General features: G+C 48.9%; 1 protein-coding gene across 2 annotated transcripts in view; it reads right to left on the reverse strand.

Moving 5' to 3' along the window:
* The window catches only part of LOC123826722 (IQ motif and SEC7 domain-containing protein 3-like), a 115,224-nt gene that overhangs the window by 87,177 nt on the left and 4,045 nt on the right, over positions 1–24,002 (reverse strand). The gene's annotated exons all lie outside the window — the stretch shown is intronic.

The raw sequence follows: 24,002 nt of genomic DNA on the forward strand, positions 1-24,002 counted from the left end.
AGGGCCTCGGTAACAATTTCAGTGAGACAAAGAACTTTCACTAACTGAAAAAGAAAGCCTTTGTAGCTATATATTATTTCCAAGATTTAGAAGGGGGAGAAAAGGGGAACCTAGAAGCTGACTAAGGTACATAACCCCTGAACCCCAAGTTGGCATGCTTAGATTACCTAAGTACCTACTTGCAGCCTCTGCTCAAGTGAATAAAACAAATCACTAATTTACTAACAAACTGACTATCAACTTTCTTTCATCTAAATGTGGGGCATTTAGACTTGCCAGGTGCCTGCCTGCAGCTCTATACTTGTATGAGTTTCGTAAATAAACTTGCTACTTCATTTCTACTATATGCGTTTGTCTCTTGATTGAATTATTCTCTTGCCGGCAAGATAAGAACCAAGGCAAGGGATGGGGGCCTCCTGATTCAGGTCTGTCTCTCCCCTCCGTAACACTTTCAGGGAGCAAAAGATCTGTGGACCCAAAGAAGACAAGATAGGTCCTCCGCTTTGGACCAGCCCTGGAGGGGATGTCCCTCCCTCCTCCCCCAGTCTCTGCCCAGACAGCATCCAAAGTGACCCAGATCCAGATCACATCCCCCTGCTCAGAAACTTCCATGGTTGTCCCCTCCCTGGGGTAAAAGCTAGAGAGACCTACAGAACCCCACGTGGACTATCCCTCCCTTAACCTCTCACTCTCCATCATCCTCAGTCACACCAGCCTCCTCACCATTCCTCCAACCAGGTGCCAGGTGTATGCCTGCCTCGGAGCCTTTGCACAAGCTGTGCCCTGCACCAGGCTTGCTCTCCCCAAATAGGGATGTAGCTCACTTCCTCATTTCCATTGGGTCTTTGCTGATCACTCAATCTAAAATGCCAGCAATATCCCACCCAATCCCCCAGTTCTTCCCATGACTCTTTCTTTTTCTCCTAATTATATTTCCTGTCTAACACACTAAATACTGTCCATATTTATCTCAATTATTATCTGTTTCTCTCCATTAAAATATAAGCCCATGAGGACAGGGATTTTCTTATTTTGTGTACTACTACAACTGCTCAGCAACTGGAATAATGTCTGACACATGTAGTAGATGCTCATGCAGTACATTCATTATTGAATGAATAAATGATATTTACTGAAAGAACATAAGCATTCAGGAATATTTTAAATGTTGCTATGAATTTCAGAGAGCAAAATACAGATGAAAACCAAGAAGCTGACTATTACAGACAGAATCCAGAGGAGGGAAACCACAGTTTATACACTAGCTACTCAAAGGGTAAAATGCACCAGATCAGAGCTGGAGCCTGGGTATGGAAGACAAAGATCCTGATAAGAACTGCAAAAGATTCCTAATCAAGGGGCCAAGCTACAGCAATCTTGCCAGCTCTTGAGCAACAACTCTTATACCTCATGCCAGAATTAGAAGCCAGCCAGGAGATTCAACAAAGGTACCCCCTCAGTGCTGAGTGCTGAGAACACAATGCCCAAAAAAGGGGGGGTTTCAGACCTCAGTAGGCATAGCTTAATAAGCATAACAGCAGCAAACACAAAACCCAGTGCTCAGTGTAGACCAGATATTATTTTTAGTGCTTTGTAAATATTAACTCATTTAGGCTCCAAATAATCCTGTGAGCTACGTACCATTTTTAGTCCCCATTTTACAGATGTGCACACTGAGGCACAGAGAGGGATACTTGCCAAGGGGCACAGAAGCTAACACTGTAAGTGGAAGTCTCAGGATTCAAACCCAGAATGTCAGATTCCGTAGAGAGTACTCGGGTGTCTAGAGAAGGAGCATGCCACCTTTTGGACAGCTGACTCCTCCCTGTGAGCAATCACCTGACTCCAGGACAGGGTCAGATGCAGCTCTGTCCAGCTCAGCTTGGATGGTGGCTAATGTGGGGCAAACTTCCTTGCCCCACATTAGAGACAAGGAAACTGACCCCACAGCTGCTGTTGGACACTGAGGAGGAGAGATGTGGATTCACATCGAAGTCAAATGAAGTCTCTATGTAATACTTCATTATTAACACGTTTCAATGCTGCCATAGAGAAAACTAAATTGAGCACCATTTTAATTAAAAGTCCATCTATCAAAATATTAGATAAGGAACAGTCAGCATTTGATTCCTAAAATGCAAAACTGCAAGTGCACACAGGGAAATAAATGTAATGATACTCTTAAGCAACTCTATTTCTGAAATATCGGTAACATAATTTTCTAGAGGGATTATGGGGGAGGGGGGGAATGCAGTCTCCCAGAACTAGGCTGTGGGACAAGAGCTAAATGACGGGGAATAAAAGACCAGGACATATTAGACTGAATGATAACACAACACCTGCGCCTTCCCATGTTGAACAGCTTGGCCCTGGAACCCCTGGAAATGGAACGCCACCCCAACACTGGGCTGAGGCACTCATAAGCCTCCCACCACCTGGTGATCCAAGGGACCACAGCAGTTGTCCAACACATGGCTGCAGTCCAAGCCTCAGCTTTGTCTGAAGGATGGGCTTCATCTGACTGTGATCTCCATGCCTGCCTACCTATAGGGCCAACTGGGATTTTGGGCTTCGGGCTGCTTGTGTTCATTCTTCTCCCAGTTGTCCCTAACTTGCCTGCACCAAAGTATGCCCCCAACCTTTGCACTTGCATGCTCAGCAAACTCAGACCCTGTGCTCCTGATGGGCAAGTAGAGGCTCAGCAGAGATGTTGGTGGCCCCCCATGGAGAGCCTGGCAAGACTAAGAGATGAAAACACCTGGCAGTGCCCTGGTGTGATGTGGACCCCACCCCACAGCCCACTTCTTGGCTCCATAGAGCCTGCAGTGGTTCTGAGCAGAGGCTATCCAAGTCCCTCTGAAAAAAAGGTTTTTGTGAGGTATAACAGCAAGAGGGGAAAAAAACAGAGGTGGGACTCCGTGACACCAAGCTCCCACCGGGGGCTAGGAAGGACAGCCTCCAGCCCTGTGCCATGAGAGGCATGAGGGTGGGAGTAAAACACACACTTGCTCAGGGAGCCCATACTTTATGACACCCCTCTCCTAACAACTACCACAAACTTTCCTTCCTCCTCCTCCATCAACTCAGGTGAAGGTTCTACTAGCTTGTACTGACCCCATGTATAAAAGTGCTCCCGTGGGCTCTGCTGGGCCATCCTGGGCAACTCCCGCTTGCCCCACATTAGAGACAAGGAAACTGACCCCACAGCTGCTGGGCTTTCCCAGGCTACAGACTTTCCCTGTGTGGCCTGCTTAGCTCTGAATCCAAGCCCTTCACAATTCCACAGGGCTCTCTTCAGATCACCCCAACATCCCAAAGGAGTTCCATGTGGCATTCACACTCACACAGCCCTCAACCTGGCTCCACTCTCGATTACCCAGAACAAGCAGAGAAACCGGGCCTAGAGAGCTGGTGCACTTCAGAAACCTAGGCAAAGGCTTTGTCGAACCTCCATGTCCAGCAGCTCTAGAAGCTGCATTTGTTTCAATTAAAGGCCAATTTTCTGGTACTAAGGAAGGAACAAACTAGGGGCAAGGTGAGTTTCATGAGAGAGCCGGCAGGCTGGAGGAAGGCACACGTGTCTGGCCTGCCTGCCCCTGAGGTGGCGGTGGTCCAGAGAGGGTCGCTCCATCCTGGGGCAATGTCGATGGGATGTGGGTGGAGGCCGGCTCGCCCATACACAAAGCCTGTGTTGGTATTTCAAAGGCAGAATTTGTGCTGGAACTTGAATAGCTCCATGGGCCAATATGCCATCTTAGTCTATGGTTGTCTCAAGGCGAAAACCTTCAGCTAATGTAGGAGAAAGTCTGCTTAGAGGGACAAACAGTTTGGGGACCTAAACATTAAGAAGGGGCTCTTCTGCCCTGGCTGATATGGCTCAGTGGTTGAGTGTTGGCCTGCGAATCAAAGGGTCACCAGTTCAATTCCTAGTCTAGGGCACATGCCTGGGTTGCAGGCTGGGTCCCCAGTAGGGGGCACACGAGAGACAATCACACACTGATGTTTCTCTCCCTCTTTCTCCCCTCCCCTCTCTAAAAAATAAAATAAATAAAATCTTAAAAAAAAAAAAAAAGAAGGGGCTCCTCTTGGTGACTGAAAAAGCTTCACAGTGTTTCAATGATTGATTTGATCCCCCAAAATGGGGTGTCTGGTTTTCCAAGTAGCTTCAAACTTAACCAGTGATGCCCAACCAAAGGCAATTTCCAATCCAACCCAGGGAGCACTGGTCAATGTCTGGAAAATTTTTTTGTTCATTTTATACACATTTTTAATAAAAACCTGAAATTGATTCTTTTTGCACATTTGCAGTATTCAATGCAGTGATAGTAAATACAGTCACCATGCTGTGCACTAGACCTCTAGACCTGCTCACCCTCCACTCCTGCAACTCTGCACCTGACTGCAGGGCCTGCTGCTGTCACCTAGCGGGCTGGGATAACAGAGACTCCACTCAACAACCTCTAGTGCAGAGGACAGATCCCACAACAGGGACGGATTTGGTCCAAAATGTCTATGGTGCCAAGATTGAGAAATTCTTTTCTTAAACAGATAGACCCTTAGCTAAAGCTGCCTCAGGAAAAAAATAATAGTGGACTATTAAAACACAAGATATAATAATGTTCATTTAATGGGTACTGAGTTTCAGGTTAAGACCTAAGCGTTCTGGAGAGGGACGGTGGTGAAGGTGGCACAACAGCGTGAGTGTACTTAATGCCACTGCATGAACATTAAAAGAATGGTTAAAATGGTATAGTTTATGTTATGTATACTTCACCACAACAAGAAAATCTATTTGCTATTTAATTACATTATATAATTACATATTACATATTATTACATAATCATAACTATGTCATAAATTCAAGTGTTTCCCATACTCCAGCTCCTATTATAACCAGGACATTAGTCCCATCCTTACCCCCCACTGGACAGGTGAGCAAACAGAAGCAGAGGCAGGTGCGGGGACTTGTCTACGGCCACCGAGTGGGAGTGCTTGGGCAGGGCATCGAACCTGCCCTTTCCTGCCGCTTGGGGAAAAGACCTGTATTGCTGGGGCTCTGTTCTCAATGAACTCAACTCACCAACCCCAACACAGCCTTCGGGATAGTTCACGCAGCAAACAGTCACTGGGTACTGGCTATGGCCAGGCACCGGAGAGTTAGAAGGAAGTGGGCAGACAGAAAGCCCATCCCTCAGGGAGCCAGTCCGTGGTAGGAAAACAGAACATGGCCCAGGAACAAAGTCCAAGAGACACACTGTAAGGCATGTTAGATGGTAAAGGCATTGGGGAGAAGCAGAGCACACAGAGGTGACAGAGAACCGTGGGGACAGGGCACACTGGAAAGGCAACCTCAGTGTCAAGAGCTGCAGGAGGTGAGAGAGCCCCACCTTACCACCAAGGAAGTGGCCGCTTGCTCTGCTCTGCTCCCCACAGCAACGCTACTGTAACACTGGTGCTCTGCACAAGACCCCAGCCGACCTGCTGTGTGTTCCCAGGCAATGTCCTCACCTCTCTGTGGCCAGTTTTCTGTTCTATAAAACGGGGGTGATACAGCTAACAAGAAGATTGCTGATGCTCTACCCTTGAAGGCACAGCCCCACAGAGCCTGGGAACCTGGGACAAACATCCCCACAAGGTTAGCTCATATCAAATTTATATACAAGCTGTCCATGAGAAACTGCCCCTGTGAGTGTATATAAGAGACACACAGACAGAGAGACATGCAACAAAAGACATATTTCGGCGAGGCCAGGCGTTTCCAAGGACACCCAGCTCGTTTCTCAGACCTTATTGAGCAACCACGCTGTGTCTTACACAGCCATTAACTGAGTCAAGCACATTAGCCTTGCCTCCAAACGAGGCCGAACCCCGCCAGAGCTCACTGAGTTCCCTCCCGCCTTCTCTGCTCCCAGCCGCTGTGGGGCTGTGGTCCAAGAGAATTCAGGGATTTCAGGGACGTTTCCTTGTTTCTGCTCACTAGAGACCATAACTTTCTGAAGACCACAACTTTTGGTCACCTGGACCGAGACAGCCAGGGAAACAGGATCACGGCTTGGGTGCAGGGAGTGTGCTTGGGCCTGTGAAATTCTCTGAACCCACAGGACCTTCAAAACCTAGAACTTCAGGAATGCAGACAGGGCAGTCACGTTGGGGAACAGCTTGCTGGCTTCTTACAAAACTACACACACTTTTCTGTATGCCCCAGATATCCTGCTCCCTGGTATTTACCCAAAGGAGTTAAAAACTTTTGCCCACAAAAAAAACCTGCACATGGGTATTTACAGTAGCTTCATTCATAATTGCCAAACCTTGGAAGCAACCAGAATGTCCTTCAGCAGGTGAATGGATAAACTATTACATCTAAACAATGGAATATTAGCACTAAAAAGAAACGAACTACCAAGCCATGAAAATACATGGAGGAATCTTGAATTCATATGACTAAGTCAAAGTCAATCTGAAAAGGCTACATATTGTCTGGTCTCAACTACAGACGTTCTGGAAAAGGCAAAACTATAGAGACAGTAAAAACTGAACCGGAACAATGCATGGCTGACAGGGGTTAGGGGAAAGGAGGTATGAACAGGTGCAGCACAGACAGTCTTAGGGCAGTGAAGCTACTCTGCGTGACACCACAACGACGGACACATCCTTATGCATTTGTCCAAACCCACAGACCACACAACACCAGAGTGAGCCCTCACGTAAACTACAGACTTTACCGGCAGCAATACCGGCTCCTCAGCTGCGGCGGACGCACCACATTGATGCAGAATGTTAATAACAGGGGAAACTGGAGGGGGCAGGGGACACATGTGAATTCTCTTTACTCACTGCTGACTTTTTCTATAAACCTAAAGTGTTCTAAACAGTAAAGTCCATTTTGGAAAAACTTTAAAATCTGGAACCCAGAGAAGATAACAGAGGCAGGGAAATCTAGCGAGGAAGAAGCAAGGCCAGGAGGGAAACTGAGGCACCTCACACCCACAGCCTCTGAACCGCACGCCACACCCCTCACCTGCCGGAAATAGTTCCCAAGCCAGAAACCTGAGGGGTCTTCTGTGATTCCACAACTTTACCCCCCAATCCATTTGTGAGTCTTGTGGACTCTGCCTCAAAACAGCCCCCAAATGTGGGCTTCTGACCACCTCCAGCTCACCTACTCACACAAGACCATCATCCGTCCCTGGCCAAGACTGCAGCCCCCCTGCCCCCGCCTCCCCATGGCGGGTTTCCCACCAGAGCCAGGGAGGCCTTCTAAAATGAGCACTCGTGACTTGGACCTCATCACTCCACAGCAACCAGAGTGAAGTCGCCGCCCCCCCAGGCCCTGCCAAACCTCTCTGCCTCGCTCCACTGCCCTCAGCCATGCAGGCACCGGCACAGGACATTTCCCCCCAGAGCAGGACCTGGCACAGAGTGGGTTCTTGATAAATACTGCAGACTGCAGTGAGGGGTCAATGAACCCACAATGCGCTAGGTAGGTGTTTGCTGTCATCTGATCCTCTTAATGGGGAGTCAGGGAAGCACACCTGGACTCGGAGGCTGCTGATGAAAGGAATGTTTAAGTCACAGCTGTTTCATTCTGATGACTGCAGAAGACCACACTACACTTTTCTGCTGCCATTCAAAACTTGCCACTCCCCAGGTCCAGGGTATCCCACCCCACCTTTGCTCTTTCCCTCCTATGGGAAAACTCCATCACTCACTTCCACCTACTGACCCCTCTATTGATAGAGGCTGGAGGGATGAGCCAGATACCACTGTCCAGCTGAGACCACCCAAGAGATGGTCAACAGGGTCCATCTATGGTGCTCCCCAGGAGGAGTTTCTGCATACAGTTACTAACAACTTGATCTATATACCAGAATTAAACAGTGTCTGCACTTGAGCAGATCTGCTTTCCGAATGTGACGAATCAGAGCAGTCATACTGCAGAAAGACTTCTGCACAGCACTCACGGAGTTCCAGCAAAAGCTGCCCTGACAGAAACAAAACTAGGTGCCGCATCTCAGGCCTCTGCACTCCTGGGGGACCCTAGCGGGGTCACAGGAGGAACAGGAGAGGCAAGGAGGGGAGAACAAGAGAAGCACACGGGAGGAGGAAGACAGAAGCGGAGGGAAGGAAAGTTGTAATCCTCAACCCAGAAGCCTTAGTTTGTATCATGCTACTGTGTTCTCTGGCCTGATGTGTTCTGCCACTTGGAAGCCACAGAAAGGGACGGGCTGCTGAATCCCCAGGGCCGACATCCAAGAGGAGGGTAGCCTGTGCAGGGATGCAGAGACCTAGATCAGTATGGGTTCATGTTGGAAACTGGCCATTAATCACGATGGGCTTCTGCCCACAACACCATCGCTGATGGCCTTTGATAAAGGGGCAAGACTTTCTCTCTGATTTTCCCTGAGTGACCATTTTTGGTCAAAACAGGTGCAAAGGTGGTAAAAGCCCAAATTCGTAAGTGCAGCATTACAAGGATGCCACAGGCCTGGAGGGGTGTCTCTATATCATTGTGTCTATCCAACCCATAGCTGCCTTTGTCCTAATGTCCAGCTTAGGTCCCTATTCTGTGCCAGGCTAAACCTTGACCTTAATTCCGACCCCAAGATCTTCCAGGTGAGTGACTTGGGTATGGAAACTGACAACCACACTGCTTTGTAGCCAGGGGGACAGGGCCAGATAAGGAGGCCTCCTAGAGGAGGAGGCTCAAAGCTGAGCAGAGGTGCATCCTCTGGGCCAAGCAAGCACATGGCAGCACAAAGCTGCATGGTGAGTGCAAGGAGCCTCCAGAGTGGGCAGGCCCTGGTCCCCAGCGGCCAGCTGCTGGGAACAGTAGGGACCACCTGACCTCCATGTCTCTCTAAGCCTCAATTTCTGCTGCCTCTGCTCAAGTGCTTCCCTGACCATATTGACTAAAACTGCACCCTATCACTTTCCACCTCCTTGTCCTGCTTAGTTTTTCTGTCCAGTGCCCACCTCTGCTGCACATTTCAATCCACATTGACCTGCTTATCTCTTTATTGCCTATCCCTCCCACACACAGTAGAATGTAAGCTCTCCAGGACAGGGGCACCCAGGCAACAGTACAGAGCCTGGTAGCCAGTCAGGTCCCCCCCAAAATGCACTAAAACAATGAGTGAGCCCAGGCCTGCTGAGAGCTGGAGGGGCTAACAGAGGAGGTAACATCTGGGCTCAGTCACTGACCTGCAGACAAGAGGAAAGGCAGAGGTACCTCCAAAAAGAGCTTTAAAGCTGGGAAGGGTGTGAGAAGCAACTAAATGCCATGGATGACAACTGCCCGGCTTGGGCACGGACACGGAGGCAGGGCCCTGCTGCTGTAGGAGCAGAGGCTGGGGCCACCTTTCTGAAGAACAATCCTTCCCTTCTCAGGGGAGCGTCCCCGCTGTGAGCAGCAGTTCCCCTTGGGTGTCCATGCCAAAGGAACACTTGTGCAGGTCCCTGGGGTTACACACAGGAGGATGCCGCTCACTGAAGTGGAGGGAGCTTGGGAGCCCATCCCCAAGGCGGTGGAAGGTGGATCACAGAAGACACCATGCTCCCCGCCCCCAGAAGATTCTGCTCAGGAAGACGCAACCAGCTGAGTGCATATCTGTGTCACCTTACACTTTGAAAACACAGAACTGAATGGCCCAAGGAAGAAAAATGCAGTGGCTCTGGGCAGGTTTCTAACAGCAGAGGCAGTGGTGAACTGAGGGGAGCCTGCTGGAGAGGTGGGGGAGGCAAGAGCCTACAGAAGGTCTGTCCCCTCCTGGTCCAAGGGGTCTGGAGAGTGAATTCAGCAGAGATGCCCTGCATCACAGGTCGCTGGTGCCCGCGGTGGGAGTATGAGCTGGGAGCCTCTCTGGGTGAGGCCTATGAGCTAAGGGGCCAGCCCTGGTGGCAGCTGTGGGAGTGGTGGTCACAAAGTGGATCTGCACACAATGAGCCTTGTACACAAATGACTCCACATGCTGAGGGAGGACATAGAGGCACAAGGACCTGGAAAAGCCAGGGATGGGGATGCGGAACAGGCGGGACATGGAGTCAGGGAAGTAATGAATGGAGGAAGGTGGAGAAAGGCTTTGGCTGGACAGTGACGACAAATGCACCAGGCCTGTAATTGTGACGGACTCATCCTGCCTCATCCTCCACAAGAGAGGTCATAAGTAGGAGGGGTAGGGCTACAGCCACAGTCACTATGCAGTGTGGATGGTGAGGGGACGCCTGCACACTGTGGCTGAGGGCACCGCAGTTGAGAAGTCCCAACACCAAACAACACTCCTGAGTGGGGAGCAGCAGCAAGAGCCCCTTGGAATCCAGGTTAATAACTGAAGGGTGTCAGCCCTGAGTGCAGGGCTGAGCAGGATGGAGAAAGAACTCCCTGTGGGGGCAAAGCTGGCTGGGCAGGGCTGAGAGCAGAACCAGCAGGAGAATGAGAGGACACCCAGTAAAGTGGTCACTCAAGCAGTACTTCCTGAGGGCCCACTGCATGCCAGGTGCTAGGGCTTCAGGAGTGAGCAGAAAGACAAAACCCTGCCCTCGTGTAGCCAAGATCTTGTGGGGAGGCTGCTGATACGCACACACATGCAGCAGTGCTGTGCAGGGATTTGTGCTGAGAAGGGAAACCCAGTGGGGAAGGAGGTGGCCGTGAGAGCACGCGCCTCACAGTGGGTGGTCAGGGAAGGCCCTGGCCAGAGACCTCTTTAGCAGAGACCCCAAAAGGAAAGGAGGGAGTGGGCCATGGAATGGTCGTGTGGTGGCTCCACCATTCCTGTCTCAGTTTCCTCAGCCATCAGACAGAAACACTAACACCTACTTCGGCGGGTTATGGGAGAACTGAGTTCATGTTTGTAAAAGTCTCTGGCACATCACCGTTCTATCCAACAGTCCCACTGCTGAAGAGGCACCCAAAAGAACTGAAAGCAGGGTTTCAAAGAAATATTTGCACACCCATGCTCATTATTCATAAGTTGTCAAGAGGCGAGAGTAACCCAGTGTCCACGGACAGATGAGCAGACTGACAAAGTGTGGTCTACCCATACAAAGGAATATTAATTCTCAGCCTGAATAAGGAGAGAAATTCTAACACATGCTAACCATGAATGAACCAGGAGGTTCATTCATGCTCAGTGAAATAAGCCAGACACAACAGGACGCATACTGTGATTCCACTCATATGAGGTCCCTAGAGTAGTCAGATCCATAGAGACAGAAAGTAGAAGGGGGGATGCTGGGAGCTGGAGGAGGGGGAGTGGGGAGGTAGTGTTTGATGGGGACAGAGTTTCAGTTTGGGAAGATAAAAATGATCTAGAGACGGATGGTGGTGATGGTTACACAAATGCCACTGAACTGGACACTTAGAAATGGTTAAATTGGTCAATTTTGTGTTATTTTGTATTTACCACAATTTTGAAAAATAAACAACCCTCCTTTATAAAAAAAAGTATCTAGCACATAGTAAGTGTTCATCTAATGCCTATCCCCTGCCAGTCTCACCCTTACCCTCAGGGCAGAGCAACAACCTACAAGAGCCAGGAGCACAGGGCTCAGGGCTCGTTAGCCAGTGACACTGGCTAAGCTCTCAGCCTCTCTGAGTAGGGTGTGGACAAGGAAGTTCTTCTAGCTCAGTCGTTCTCTGGATTCAGTCCTTGTCCCTAAGCCTGTTGACTTAGGACACCAGCAGGCAACAGCTACCATGACACAGGCTTTGCGCAGGATCATTGAGATCCAAAGATTTGCTGGAGTGGATATAAATAGCCCCTAAGCTTCAGGCCTCCACTGCTGAGCCTGGCTTCGTAGGACTAATGGGCCAGGAGACCCCCAGCAAGCCTGGCTCCAAATGCCCCTCCCTCCAGGAGTCACTCTGCAAGCCCAGCAGCAGAGACTACATCCTCCTCTGTTCTCCAGGCCTCAGGTTCTAGCTTTATTTCCAAACCCCTACCTCACTGCCTGTCACAATTTCTCTTTTAAAACTCAACTTGGTTTTTAAATTAAAACAGAATCATCAGCAGGTTCCTCTCCTGCCTGTAAAGACATCTGGTTTGCTATATAAGCACTTGACTGAGGACACAGGGGCAGTAGGCACACCCAAGGCACAAGAAAAGGGGCAGAACAGGGAGCAAACAGTAAAAACACGCCCCCTTGTCTGCACTCCTGACCTGGGCCTGGGTCTTAGTCTTGCTTTTACCCGATTCCTCCAATGATTCTTGTTAGTCTCAAAATCAACCTGCAGACACCTCCAAAACAAGTGGCAGAGACATTTTCTGATAGGTGCATGGCACCTCCTACTCCCCTTTCCACTGACTGGCATTCCCCTGAGGGCTGACCCTGGCCTCTCCCTGCTGCAGCATTCCTTGGCTGACCACTGGCACTTCAGGGATTGACAAGTGCTGGTTAAGTAAATGAACAAATGAATAAATCTATTACTAATTCAACACACGGGAGAAAAAAGGAAGGGAGGGGCGGACAGGTCCCATGCATGCAGTTGTCTGCACCTCTCTCAGTCTCTACCTCCCTCTGCCCCTGGGTCTCCCTCTGCTCCTCCCTGCAGCTCTGCTCTGGCCGTGTCTGTGTGTCTCCCTCGCAGCAGTGGGCTGAGAGCGGAAGGAGCAGAGGGCTGTGGGGTATAACTGTGCTGTCCTGTCTCCCTCTAGGGAAGGGGCAGGAACACCAATTCCAGACTCCAAAACAGTGACCCAGACCCAGAAGGTCTGGCCAGGTGTCCATTGTCCCACTGTCCAAAACATCGACATCTTGCCCTCTCCCTTTTCCTAGAGAGCTGCTTGGAGCCTGCAGTTCCCCATAGAGGACACTGCCGCCCCTGTGACTCCCTGGGGGGCAGGAGCTCTACCCCAGATGGTACTCTCTGTCACAAGGCACCCACCATCCCCTGAGGGTAAGGGTCCAGGAGTCTCAGCTGACACCTCCACCTCTGTATCTGACACTGTGTGAAGTAAATGCCCATCAACAGCTGAGTGATTAAATTCAGCAACTACTCCAATACCAAAGGCCCTAGGCCACGCACCTCCACTCCCACTGATTCACACACTGAGGCCTCAGGCTCCCAGAGATGTGTGGTCAAATATCTTCAAATCACAGGTATAAAACCACCCTCATTGTAACCTTAGGATTGTCTAATAGGGGTCAAAACCAAATCTACCAATAGGGACTTAAACACATAGTTTTATTCTCTCTTGTAAGTCTGGAAGTAGGCAGCTGGAGCTCCCCAGGGCAGTTTCCACAAATTATCAGGAACCCGGGGCTCCTGCCAGCTTACCATGAGCCTGGTAAGGGGTCAGCTCACTCTCCTTAACTCTTCCCACCACATGTCCCTGCCCTCCCAGGGACTCATCTGACGTCTCCTGGCAGGAAGGGAGTGAGACTGTGGGATACCTACCCCTTCCTGCAGGACAACTCCCTCCCCTGGGCAGGTGTGAAGTTCACACTATCTGTAATGTAGTGAGAGAAGGCAGAAATGAGACTGCAGCATTATTTACTGTTCTTAATCACTGCAGTGATCAAAAATGCATTAGGGATCATGATTTCCTCTCCTCCAGATCCCCTTTCTCCTCCCTGGATGTTTTGGCTGCTTTGCCATATGGCAAGAGGTCAAAACACAGCTCAGAGAAAAGGGATGAAGAGATCAAGTGTTCCCCGAGCAAGTCCCCCAACCCAGCCCCTGGTCAGCTCACAGGCCTGGGATGTGTTCCTAGTTCCATGACACTGGTCTCCTCATGAACCGTGGGGTGAGACTTCCCTTCACACACACAGCCACCCGCTGAAGTTACTTGACACCAACAGGTCACTACAAAGCGGGAGGGCAGGCTGCCACATTCCACACAGAGATAAAGGCAAAAAATGGGCCCCACCTTTGGGTAAGCCGCACCTGAGACTCTGCCAGCCTTAAGCAAGGGAAGTAACAGGGCCTGTGGTGGATTAAAGACAGCTGCAAATCCTCACACCTCCTTCCACTGAGAATGGGGTCTAACTCTATTTCCTTGAACCTAGCCTTGGGATCTGCTTGACCAACAGGATGTGGCAGAAGTGACACTCAAGTCTTCCAAGGACAAGTCACAAGAAGTCTCACATCTCCCACTAGACTTTTTGGATCACTAGCTCTGGGGTCCCTGGGTCACCATTTAAGAAGCTCGATGTCCTTGAGACCTCCCATGCAGGAAAGGCCACATATAGACACTCCAGTAGCAGTCCCAGCTGAGCCCAGCTTTCCAGACATGTCCACAACTTCTCAGATGTGAAGTACATGAAGTCATTTTGGATCCTCCAGATCAGCCTATCCACTATTTGAATACCACTGAGTAACTTCCACTGACAACATAAAGAAGACCTCACCTGCTCAATGCCTGCCCTGCAGAATCTGGAAATATAAAAGGGTGGTTGGTTTCAGAGTTTGTTACACAGCCACAGAGTACCAGAGAATTTAGAGTGATTGACAGATTGAGTCAGTCAGTTAGTCATTCAACACATATGCATTAAAACCTACCCTGAAGCATGGCCCCTTACAGGAACAAAGAATTCATTCACCCTGTCCTCGAGGAAGATTCAGGGGTTGGTTCCTCAGTGTTTACTCAGCTTGTCTGGGTCCATACCCATGTACCCATCATCCTGTTTAGCAGCTTTCTCCCTAGGGCCTGCCACTTTTGGCTCCACGGCCAACATCCTCCTGTCCAGTTCCTGCCCCTGCCTTCATTCTCTCTGGGTGAGGAGAGGATATGTGGGATATTCTGCCTCTTGGACAGGCTTTATTATACTCTAAAAAGTTCCCTGTACACTAATACAGCAAAGGGACAAAAACCTGGCACTAGAAAATATCTAGGTAGAAAGCAAGGAACAGAGAAGAATTAAACAGAATATATACAACAAAATTGCAGCTATAAATCCTACCATATCAAATTATATTAAATTGCCCTGGCTGGTGTGGCTCAGTGGATTGAGCATTGGACTGTGAACCAAAGGGTCGCCGGTTCAATTCCTTGTCAGGGCACACATCTGGGTTGTGGGCCAGGTCCCCAATGGCTGTTGGGAGGCACTGGAGAGGTAACCACACATTGATGTTTCTCTCCTTCTCTCTCTCCCTCCCTTCCCCTCTCTAAAAACAAATTAAAATATTTTTAACTATATTAAATATAAGTAGATTAAACACTCCAATCAAAAGGCAAAAACTGGCAGAATAGATTTAAAAAACATATTATTCAACTATATGCTGTGCACAAGAGACACTTGAGACTCAAAGACACAAACAGGTTGACAATAAAAATGTGGGAAAACGTACACCATGCACACAGTAGCCAAAAGACAGGTGGAGTAGCTGTACTAATATTGGACAAAATAGACTTTAAGACAAAAACTGTTACTAGAGACAAAGAAGGACATTTTATAAGGGTAAAAGAGTCAGTCCATCAAGACAAATAATAATTACACATACACCAAACAACAGAACGCTGAAATACAGGGGTGGGCAAAAGTAGATTTACAGTTGTGAAACCCAGAGTTTATTTTGCATTATTATTTATCTAGTAATGATTGTGTTGTCCATTGCCATATAAACAACTATAAATCTGCACTTGCCCACCCCTGTATGTAAAGCAAAACTGACAGAAGTAAAGGAAAAAGCAGATGATAGAAGCAATAATAACTGGAGACATCAATACCCCACTTTCAATGGACGGAACAGCTAGACAGAGTATCAACAAGAAAACAGAGGACGTGAACAACACTGTAAATCAAGCAGACCTGACAGGCACCTACAGGACACTTCACTCAGCAACAGCACATTCTTCCCCAGTGCACTTGGATCACATCTTAGACCTTAAAATGAGGCTCAGTACATTTAAAAGGACTGTAAGCATACAAAGTGTTTTCTCTAAATACAATGGACTAAAATTTAAGGGATCCTCCAAAAATCTCTAGACAACAGTTCTCATGGGAACGTGCGAGGCTCACGCTTGCTTGAACTCCACCTTTCCCTGCCACCCCTGCCTCTCTGTGCCTGTTTCCCCATCTGCACACTGAGGATGATAACCGTACCTGCCTCACAGAGTTGCAGCAAGTATTTACAACAAACTAGTCATTTGTCACAGTTATTATCACTCGTTACTGATGAAGGGCAGTCAAGACAATCCTTTACGTTTCATCTCTGGGTGAGGAGACATTCGTGCTTACAGTGGGCTAAGACTTTCAAAACACCTTTGCTCTCACTGTTTACTCAGTCCTCACTGCCACCCTGCAGGGTCACCTGCTCAGTGGCAGTAAGACCCCAGGACAACGGCACCAATTGAGTCCTTAGACCACTGCCTGGCTCACAACAGATGCCAGAGAGGGAGCAGGTCAACCGGTAGGTGGGAAATGAATGGGGTGGTCAGAGCTACCCTGGACACCCCTTTCAGTGTCTGCCATGACGAGATAACCGCTTGAGCTAAAGCTGACCCTGGACATCCCTTTCAGACAGAGGATTTTTACACACCTCAAAGTTTGAGAACTACTGAACTGGGTGAAAGGAAAGCCTCAAAGGAGTCTGGACAGAAGTGTGAGCAGGTAATGGGCTGGGGGAGGAGGACAGGATATTCCAGATGCCTCTGCTTTATTGTGGGGAGTCCTCCATTCTAATTTGAACAACATTAAATTGCCACAACTCTCATACACGTGAAGAGGCTGTAACTGAAGTTTAAAGAGATTATGGCAGCACATTACAAGGGTTGATTAAAAATCAGCTGCATCAGATGTGCGGATGGATGAATGGTAGATACCAGGTATATGCTGAAACCCAAGTCAAAATCTAAATCTCATGGCTTTTCTCTATCATCAAATTTCCTCTCAACCTAGAAGGAGGACATAGTGGTAGAAGTTAGTAAAAATGAGGTGTACTCTGCATACATGTAAAGGATTTAATCCTCACAACACCTCTCTGAGGAAAGTGATGTTTTATAGGTGAGAAAACTGAGACACAGAGAGGCTAACTGACCAGAGGAGACAGAGCAGGTATGTGGTGGAGGGAGCCTCCTGGCCCCACAGTGCTCATCCTGACCATTGCTGCTGACCACATACAGCAGACATGTGTGCCCTGACCATCTAGAACCCCCAGCCATCCTGGGGGAAGTAGGCATCCCTGCTTGGGCTGCCCCTCCAGAAGGGTGAGTAAGTGGGAGGAGCCAGAGGCAGAGTCCAGGGATGTCAGACGGCCCCCACCCACTCTCCAGCCCACAACACACTGCCAGTGACAAAGACCAGCAGCACTCTTCCACACAGAGCCTTTCCTTTGCTTGAGTATGTTCTCTCCTTCCCCTCTGGACAGGCAGTGGCTGGGGGGAAAGATCAAATGGGGCCCTGTTCCTTTTACCTAGAACCCATTTGCTCCAGCCTGCTTCCACCAGAACTCTCGGAGCCAAGGTCCCAGCATCACCCAAGTCACAGCATCTCCTGCAACCTCCTACTTGCTTGTCCCCACGTCTCAGGAACCAGGTGTCCTGTTCACAGCTGTTCACAAGTGTCATCACAGCCCTCTTCTGCACAATACCCCACAGGGACTCCTGTCTCCCAAAGACCCTCTGGGCCTCCACGGTCCTGCTCATGCTGCCTGCCGCCACCCCTGGGGTCCCTTTCCCCTCCTCTCCCACACTGTTCCCTCATTCACTCTGCTCCACACACACTGGTCTGCTTGCTGTGTCTCAACCATACCAGGCACACGCCCTACTCATGGCAACCCCCAAACAGAGATCCAGTCATCCCTGTCCCCCTGTTAGAGACAATAAGGCTGAGGCTCAGGGAGGTTCATTTCACAGGCCAAAGAGAGGAAGAAAGGCTGAGTCGCCAGGCCAGGAACCCAGCCAGAGTCTTAGCCCTAGGCTGACCACATTGGCCAACCACCTGTTTGCATCCAACTTCAGGCTATCTAGGGACCCCTGAATCCCATCCCTGAACCTCATCCACATACATGCACGCCCCTAGAGGTCGGACACTGAGCAACAAGGCCATCCGGGAAGAAAGTGGGGTCTATCCAGCACCTTGTCCCAGCCCTGCCATGTCAGACACTTCATAGGCAGGTTACAAACGACTGGATCCACCAGACCTGCAATCCAGCACCCCCCAGGGCAACTCCATCTTCTACCCTTGGTCAGCCCAGCTCACTGTGGTTCAGATGAGGAGGGCAACGTCCAGGTGTCTTGATTCTCTGCAAGTTCTAACAATCTTCATGCAAGGGTGCATGCAGAGCAAACAGGCCATTCAACCAACAAGCAGAAACAATTCCATAGAGGAATGCTAGTCCTCGTGAACAACCAGAATTTCCAATGTGTCCTACTGAATGAACACATGTAGAAAGTCCCTGGGTTGTTTCATCCACAGCTTTCTAAGTGGCTCACATGTTTGAAGTGGGAAACTGGGGAAACTCAAAGTGGGATGCCTGGTACTGGCCAGGAGCTTGAGGCTGTACGGAGACCCTCCCCCCCACACACACATGTGCTCCTACTGCACGTGACCAACTCGTTTGCCAAAAAGGGACTCAGGTACCTGGCAGTAAAAATAACTTCTCCAACATGACCCAGGGGGTGAGAGGCCAAATATGATACTCACAGGGAAAAACCACAGCTTGCTTGAGAGTCACAGTGGGGTCACAGTACTAAAGTTAATTCTGGTTCCTGAGCCAAAAGTCTGGGTGAGCTGATCAAACCACATCCAGAAATGGTTCCTAATGTTTCACAAAACATTTTAAACATCTCTGAAGCAGCACAGTGTGGTAGTGAACAGCATGGGCTATGGAGGCACATACGTGGGTGCGAATCCTGCCTCTGCCATTAGGTGACTGTGGGCAAATTGCTTAACCTCTCTGAGCCTCAGTTTTCATATCTGCAAAATGGGATGATAACAGTTAGGATGTCAATGGAGACACTGAGGAGAATGTGCTCAGAACATGGCACTGAAGTTGGTTCAACTTATTATTATGGTTTGATTATAATCGAACTATTGTAAGTTTTGGTGCAAAAAAAATTTAAAAAACAAACAAAACAGGATCTCTGTCCTTGTTCCTTTGTGACTCTTGCCCCTCCAAGAAGAAAAACTGAACATTGCACAATCAGGAATCAGACAAAGCACAACTTCAAAGGGGTAAGCCTGTCTTGTACACCATCCTGTCCCCTCGGCTGAAATACGGGTTCTAAACAAGCACCCCAGGCTGGTCCATACCTGCCTGGACCTCATCTGGCCCAATCATCCCTACTCACAGGCCTGGCATGACCACAGCAGCACCAGCACCTGCCTATGTCACACACCTAGCCTTCACAGGTACTGTTTTGCCAGCTTTGATATCATCCTCCTCCTCCTCTTGTTCTTTGAGCCCCCGCTCAAATGTCACCTCCTCCAGGAAGCCTCTGTTGACACCTGAGGGCATCATCCTCTTCCTGCTCTGGGCTGCACCCCACTTGGTCCCACTTCCTATCCTGGCCCAGTTATCTGTCCAACCTTCTATGTACAGGCCTATGTCCCTGTCACGTATTTCCAAGTAGAGGCACTGGGGCCATTGACCTGATCAGGGACAACAATCAGGTGTGCATCTTCCAGGAACAGTGACTACAAGGACATGGGGACAGTGTGTCTGCTGTGCGCAGCCCAGTTCCTGGGACACAAGGGGCACTCCATGAATGTTAGCCTCCCCTCACCCACATCGATGTGGGCCCAAACACCCTCAAGGACAGACAGGCATGAAATAATACAAATATTGTAAAACCTTCATTATGTGCATGATGACACACCCCAGGGGGTGTTCCACCATGCAGAGTTCTTTCACCTTTTTCATATGTTTGAAAATGCTCGCGACTTCTGGCAAGATGGAGGCATAGGTGGACACACCGTACCTCTGCGCACAACCAAGATTAGAACAACAAAAATTTAGAGGCAGAATGACACCCAGAACTGATAGAGAATTTATCTGAATGGAAGTCGGACAGCCAAGAAGTTGAGGTGGACCCGTTCATCCAGACCAGTAGGAGGTGCGGAGACAAGCAGCCGGCACGGGTTGCAGCGTGGGTCAAGGCGCGGAGATCGGAGAGCAATGGGTGCATAAGGCAACTGGGAGTGCGTAGGGCATCGGGGGCATGCAAGATCACAGCGGGTCAACCCTGAGTGCGTGAGCGGTGGCTGGTGGACCCAGTGAGGCGGCGATTGTGGGCCAGGACAGAGCTCGAGGCCCAGGATCCCAGAGAAGGGACTGAGGTCCCAGGAGAAAGGAGCTACTGCCATTGTTCCCTCTCCCCCGCCCCCGCCCCCCATCCCCCGCCCCTGCCCCCCCCCCACATACAACCTCACAATCTAGAGACTAGGGTGCCCAGTCCCAGTAAACACCTAAGGCTCCGCCCCTCACCGTAACAGGAGTGACCAAACCAAAAAAAAAAAAAAAGAGAGAGAGAGAGAGAGACATGTCTCAAACAAAAAAACAGATCAATGCCCCAGGGCTCATCCTTTTGAGCGACCAAGAGATAGCCAATCTATCAGATGCACAGTCCAAAACACTGGTGATCAGGAAACTCACAGAATTGGTTGATTTTGGGCGCAAATTACATGAAAAAATGCAGGTTACCAGAAAAGAGATGAAGGAAGATGCACGGAGAACCAATAGGGATGGGAAGGAAACTGGGACTCAAAACAATAGAGTGGACCAGAAGGAAGAAAAAAAACAACCAAGCAGGAAAGAATGAAGAAATAAGAATTCAAAAAAATGAGGAGAAGCTTAGGAACCTCCAGGACATCTTTAAACATTCCAACATACGAATTATAGGGGTACCAGAAGGGGAAGAGGAAAAGCAACAGATTGAACATGTATTTGAACAAATAATAAAGGAGAACTTCCCCATTCTGGCAAAGGAAATAGACTTCCAGGAAATCCAGGAAGCTCAGAGACCCAAAGTAGTTGGACCCAAGAAGAAAAGGCACATCATAATTACATTAGCCAAGGTAAAAATGAAGGAGAGAATCCTAGAAGCAGCAAGAGATAAGGGGACAGTAACCTACAAAGGAGCTCCCATCAGACTGTCAGCTTATTTCTCAAAAGAGACCTTACAGGCAAGAAGGGGCTGGAAAGAAATATTCCAAGTCATGAAAGACAAAGACCTATATCCCAGATTACTCTATCCAGCAAAGCTTTCATTTAGAATGGAAGGGCAGACAAAGTGCTTCTCAGATAAGGTCAAGTTAAAGAAGTTCATCATCACCAAGCCCTTATTTTATGAAATGTTAAAGGGACTTATCTAAGAAAAGAAGATAAAGAAAAAACATGTATAGTAGAAGGACAGCAAACTCACAATAATTAACAACCACACCTAAAGCAAAACCAAAAGAAACTAAGCAAACAACTAGAACAGGAACAGAACCACAGAAATGGAGATCACATGGAGGGTTAGCAACAGGGGAGTGGGAGGAGGGGAGAGGGGGAAAAGGTACAGAGAATAAGTAACATAGATTGTAGGTTGAAAATAGATAGGGGTAGGTTAAGAATAGTATGGGAAATGTAGAAGCTAAAGAACTTATGACACATGGACATGAATAAAGGGGGGGACATGGGTGGGAGAGGGTGTACAGGGTGGAGGGGAGTGAAGAGGGGAAAATGGGACAACTGTAATAGCATAATCAATAAAATATATTAAAAAAAAGAAAATGCTCATTAAAAAACACTGGAGAAAAACAATCCTCAAAAGTATTCTCAATACCCTAGCTATTTCTGGCTCTGGAGCTACCATTCACTGTGTCCTAAAATACCAGGCACCCCACAAAATTCATCCACCCACTCTTCCCAAAAAGAAGGAGCCCTCTCCATTTTACACGGGCAAACTTGGCTTCAGGGAGCCAAGGGTGACACCGGGTCTTATTTGTGAAGTCCACACTGCCGGGAAGTGGCTGAGGCAGCAGGGACCCTGCAAACACATTGCTGGGGCAGGGCTTAACTGCTCAGGTGTCAGTCTTCAGGTGGCCTGGAAGGTCCCCAGCGCAAGGCCAGAGCAGTCAGGGTGGAGGAAGGCATTTGAAAAACTCAAGGCTGTAACTCTTTATCAATCGAAACAGAGGCACTGAGCATTCGTAGCAACTGGTCTGCTTGGTCCTACAGAAATAACAACCCGCAGAGGGGCCAGCATTCAAACTTCAAAGGCTCAGAATTCCTATCAATGCTGTCACTCAGCCAAGCCTAGTTCACAGTTGGGGCAAGTTCAGCTATAGCTTGGCCTTCGTCCTCACTGGGTAGGGGTGACAAGTTCAAGACTCACAGAATTTCCAGACCATGAGTGGCCCTGGGCTGCCTCATGGCCTCATCTGCAGCTTCTACTAGTTTCAAGTAGGTCAGTTCACTTTCCCCTACTCCAGTTCTTCCCATACTCCCAGGTCATCCATATTGCTTTTTTCAGCGGCACTGTGGCAATTATACAGATAACACCACAAGCTCAGACCAGTGCCCTTCCCAAGTCAGACAAAGCATTGCTTTTTCTTAAAGACAGAAAGCAAGGAACAAAAAACACAATCAGCTGTCAAAACAATTTCTTAAACAAAACAGCTGACACATAGCCACCCAGCTGACAAAAAAAAAAATGCTGATGGCCAAAACTCACAACTCTGGGACTCTTCATTAGATCTAAGCGCTCGGTTCACACTGCCCCCAAGATGGCACAGCCCCCAGATCTTCTCAGGCACCACAGGTTCGAACCCAAAGGTGAGGGCGAAAACACACCATGGAAACAGGAACAGGCCTTGACTTCATTTCACACACAGTACTGCTCCCTGTTTTTCTCAACCTGAGCTAGATAAAGAAGCATTTCATGATTTATTTTGCAGGTTGTAAAATAATAATTTGCCTAGTTTGTCAGATGGCTAGGAGAAATACTCTCATCTTTCTGTGGATTCTACCATCTGCTGGAAAAATAAGAACTGCCCAACCTACTTCCTTGGAGCTGAATACATTTTGTCCAAGCAGGACAAGCTCCAGGAGCATGTTGCATCTCATTCCTGGCTGAGGGACACCCTCTCGGCCTTGGATACGAGGCTTTATCTCGGCTAGGAGAACAAGATCATTATTTCATGAAAATATGAACATAGTATCTCCTTTGCCTCCCTCACAGAGCAGCCTCTCTTGGGACTGCATACAGTCCCACTTTTTGCTAAGAAGGGCACAAGGAGACAAGGATGTAAGAGCTCCCATGTCTTCAGACCCTGGACCACAGGTTTAGTACTTCCCAGTTACTGTGAAGAATAGCACACTTTCGAGGGCCAGGACCCTCTGAAGGACAGCTTCTTGCACCATCAGGTCTGGCCAGCCCCTCTCTTCACTGGCGTCCTTGAGCTCTTCACCAAGCTGGTACACAGTTGTCATAGTTAATGTCAACACAGACCCAGGAAGAGAGCTTATTCAGTAAGTCAACAGAGACTGAATACCACTGGAAACCTCTCCCAGAGTGAGTCAGCACCTCAGAACTTCAGAAAATTATCCTCTGAGTGATGTGACAGCAATTGAGGGCTAGAGGGGACGAGAGAGCAAGGGAGGCTGCTCCACAGAGTCCTTCTCTGTGACCTCTGTAGGCCACTATCAACTTCTGTCAGAAACTTCGAAGAATCAAAGTCTAGAAGGGATCATTGGTTCAGTCCTTGCCCTACACACGGCTAACTCCAGTGAAGCCGGGGCCTGGCCTTGGTAACAACATCCCACGTGGCAAGACAAAAGCCATGCACAATGGGAGTCCTCCAAATACTAGAGGCTGGGAGTCAGCCAGGACCCTGGGAAGTCGTCTGATCATTTCTCAGCATAGTAGGTAGATTAGTGATCAGGGCCCTACTGCTCCACCACCTGAGTCTCACTCCTGGTGAGTCTCCCACTTGTCAGATGGAAGAACTTGAGCAATTCATACAACTTCTCTGAGCTTCGGTTTCCACACCTGCAAAGTCAGAGTGTTCCTGCCTCACAGGAGTGACGTGACCATGATGAGCTGATCCATGCAAAGACCTGGAGCAGAGCCCGCAC

Source organism: Phyllostomus hastatus, unplaced genomic scaffold (assembly GCF_019186645.2).
Source record: "Phyllostomus hastatus isolate PE091 unplaced genomic scaffold, TTU_PhHast_1.1 phas_contig_86, whole genome shotgun sequence".
In the NCBI taxonomy this organism is placed as follows: domain Eukaryota; kingdom Metazoa; phylum Chordata; class Mammalia; order Chiroptera; family Phyllostomidae; genus Phyllostomus; species Phyllostomus hastatus.